Below are 4,233 nucleotides of genomic sequence, written 5' to 3' on the forward strand. Positions count from 1 at the left end.
ACACCCCTGACATCACAGCTCATTAGCATATTAGGCCACACCCCCATGTTGCCACACTCACCTTTTGCTTCTTATTTTGTTTACTTTGTTAAAACCCTGGGCATTTTTTGTAGCAGGAACTTCTTTGCATGTTAAACCACACACCCCTAATGTAGCCAATCCTAATGGGTTTCTGCTGTTAGGTGTGGTCTATTATGCTAATGAATTCATGCTGGGCGTGGCCAACTCAGGAGCCAGCCGGAACTCCGTTCCTGTGCGTTCCTGCCCAAAAATAGCCCTGACGGGGTGGGTAGCAACATAATCGAACAATGAAGATATTAAACGTTAAAATACATTTTATAGTACAACCAAACAGATCAGAAGATGGCACATAAAAGGAGCACAGGGTAGTGCCCCTTGTCCCGAAAGGGGGCAGATATCGCACAGCGAAGGGAGATTGATTTTACTGGAACTGTCCCTTGTCCTCACCCATAAGCTTGGTGGAACAGTTCCGTCTTGCAGGCCCTGCGGAATTGCATCAAGTCTTGCAGGGCCCGGATCTTGCTTGGTAAAGAGTTCCACCAGGTAGGAGCCAAGGATCGAGAAAACCCTGGTAAAGATTTTTTGCCAGCAGGCTAGGTCCCTTGATGTGAGATACATGGGAAACGTTTGAAAAAAAGTAATTTAATTTTGGGAGTGCCATCGTTTTGATAGTGTTAATTCTACCCTTGATTGTCAACCGTAACTTGGGACCATCTTTTAATATCTCTTCTTATAACCGGATGGAAGTTTAGCTGCTGTTGTTTATTTATGGAGAGCCAGGTTTGGTGTAGTGATTAAGTGCACGGACTCTAATCTGGGAGAACCGGGTTTGATTCCCCACTCCTCCACATGCAGCTGCTGGTGTGACCTTGGGTCAGTCATAGGTTCTGTCAGAGCTGTTCTCTCAAGGGCAGTTCTTGGAAGCGCTCTCTCAGCCCCACCTACCTCACAGGGTGTCTGTTGTGGGGAGGGGAGGGGAAAGGAGATTGTGAGCTGCTCTGAGACTCCTTTGGGTAGTGAAGGGAAGGGTATAAATCCAATCTCCTCCTCCTCCTCTTTCTTGATAGCAACTCCCAAATATTTGAATGATTTATGATGTATGAAGAATCCTAACTCATTTCCCATTTCAGGTTGCATTTTTGGGTTTATATTTGTGTATAGTATTCCAAACTTCTTTTAATTAATACATAATCCTGCAATTCTTTCATAACCACAAATCTCCTTTATTAATTCAGGTAATGCTTCTTTAGGATTTACCATTAATACAGCTGTATCATCTGCAAACATACTGTATGTACAAGTCTATTTATCTCTGGGCCTTGAATTTGCTTATTGGCCCTTATTGCAATTGCCAGAGCTTCTAATGAAAGGATAAAAAGCAAGAGGATTTAAAAAGTTGGATTAATAGCAATGTTGACAGTGGACCAGAATTCCTTATTATCATTGCTGTTAATAGCTGAAATGAGACATCCCCATTTCTTACTTAAAGCCATCCGTCTCTTCATCTTAATCAGCTCTCTATACATTTTCTTCAGTTCCATCAACTCTCAAAGAACTGATATTGTACAGTTGCTTTGAAACTCGCGACGCTTCTGTTGATTACACCTCTTCTACACTTCATGCTTCTACAGTCACCGTTAAACCAGCGATTCCTCTTGGCTTCAAAAGATGGCCTATCAAGGTTCTTTTTCACATAGAGAGGTCTAAACAGATTTAATATACCATTAATACAGCTGTATCATCTGCAAACATACTGTATGTACAAGTCTATTTATCTCTGGGCCTTGAATTTGCTTATTGGCCCTTATTGCAATTGCCAGAGCTTCTAATGAAAGGATAAAAAGCAAGAGGATTTAAAAAGTTGGATTAATAGCAATGTTGACAGTGGACCAGAATTCCTCATTATCATTGCTGTTAATAGCTGAAATGAGACATCCCCATTTCTTACTTAAAGCCATCCGTCTCTTCATCTTAATCAGCTCTCTATACATTTTCTTCAGTTCCATCAACTCTCAAAGAACTGATATTGTACAGTTGCTTTGAAACTCGCGACGCTTCTGTTGATTACACCTCTTCTACTCTTCATGCTTCTACAGTCTGAACAGTTGAAGACTGAGTCTGACTGCAGAGCTCTAATGATGAAGGTGTTACAAAGAATGGAATACATTACAGTTTGAGCCTTATCACTAGAATTAGCGTTCCAGTGTAATTGACAAACATTATTTTGATTTTGGGAGAGAAAAAAGCTTTGTGCTGGAACAGAACAGTGTTCCAAAGAGAAATCTGTAGAAAAAAAGTCTGGGAGATTTATCACTTCCCATAAAATTGCCATCTTTTAAGTGTTTAAAGTGGGAAAGATACTCAATTGGAGCCAGAATATAATCTGTTACGCTGGCTCCTTTGGGCCTCACATAAGTAAAATCGCCAACTCCATCAACCTCTAAATAAGCGTTCAATGGAATAAAAATTTCTCTGGGTAGCAAACTCAGCTAACTATAAATCTCCACTGTTTATTACGGCATCCTTAGTTTTTTCTGTTGTGACGAGCAGGGCTGAGAGATTCATCGTTATCAGGACCTAATCATTGTATTAAGCCTCTAATTGATCAATCGTCCCCTTACGCCCAGGAAACTCTGTCTCCTTTGCTTAGGGATAAGGATCCTAAGATCACTTTGGCAATAGCAAAATTCAAATATGCAACCACGAATGTGGGACTGAAAAGAACAGTGACCTGCGGTTAAAGTGCTTTGCAGAAGTGAAATGTTAGGATGCAATTGGCTTTCGTTAAAAATAATAATAATGCTGCAGAGCCATCTACTGGCAAGACAGAAGGTATGTTTTTTCGGGGGGGGGACTATCAACCCCACAGACTTCTGGAGATCGGAAAGAAGCTTTCTGAAATTAAAATAGTTTGTAAAATTTCAGAATAATGTAAAATTCAACAGGAATTCATTGAGGAGCAGAAGAAGAAGAAGAGATTGGATTTGTACCCTGCCCTTCACTACCCGAAGGAGTCTTAGAGCGGCTGACAATCTCCTTTCCCTTCCCCTCCCCACACCAGACACCCTGTAAGGTAGTTGGGGCTGAGAGGGCTCTCCTGAGAACTGCCCTTGAGAGAACAGCTCTGAGAGAACTTGTGACTGACCCAAGGTCGCACCAGCAGCTGCATGTGGAGGAGTGGGGAATCACACCCCATTCTCCCAGATTAAGGTCCGCACCCCTAACCACTGCACCAAAGTGGCATAGCCTGTGTGCATCTTACTTTTGCTTGGCTGGAAGATTTTTTTTTTTTTAAACATACATTCTCCTGCAGGTGAAAAATGGTGGAGACATGTTATTTCTTGGTACGCACCCCTAACCACTGCACCAAACTGGCATAGCTTGTGTGCATCTTACTTTTGGTTGGCTGGAAGATTATTAAAAAAAAAAAAAACACATACATTCTCCTGCAGGTGAAAATGGTGGAGACATGTTATTTCTTGGTGATTTAAAGAAAAAAGGTTTTCCCATTATTTCTTGTCTGCCTTTCTCATCGGGACTCGGGGCGGATTACACAGCATGAGTCAGTACAGTACCAGTGCCACCAGTTCAGACCCCCATCAATGTATATTTATAGTTGAGATTATTATTTTTTTGCTCCAGTGTGCATCACTTTGCACTTGCCCGTGTTGAACCTCATTTGCCGTGTTGACGCCCACTCGCCCAGCCTCAACAGATACCCCTGGAACACCTCACAGTCCTCCCTGGTTTTCACCGCCCTGGACAACTTAGTGTCGTCTGCCAACTCTCTTCAGCACAGTGCCCTGTTTCCCCTAGACCCCCATGTTCCCTGACAGCAGAGGGACTGCTATTCTTGGAGTGGGACACATCTAACAAGTCCCCGAGAGTCTTATTCATGTGCCTGACTGACTGCCTCTTGCTTCTCCAGGTCAGCCATGTTGGCCTCGAGGGTGCAAACTCGTTCCCTGAAACCAGGAGTCCCTTGCATCAAGCACACTTCTGTCCAGCTGACAGATCGTCATGTATGTCGCACTCAGTGCAATACACTGGATAGCCCCCAACCCCCTGCTGGCATTCTACTGTCATAATTGCTTTTTTAAATCCCCCCTTTTAATACATTTTCTATTTATGTAGATTTGTTTGTGTAAAGTGTGCTTACCCTTTTAGGGATGTGGAGAGACTAGCGCCCTGGCTTCTTCATCCTCCTGCTGA

Source organism: Gekko japonicus, unplaced genomic scaffold (genome assembly GCF_001447785.1).
Source record: "Gekko japonicus isolate JY-2015 unplaced genomic scaffold, Gekko_japonicus_V1.1 scaffold3959, whole genome shotgun sequence".
Taxonomy (NCBI): Eukaryota; Metazoa; Chordata; class Lepidosauria; order Squamata; family Gekkonidae; genus Gekko; species Gekko japonicus.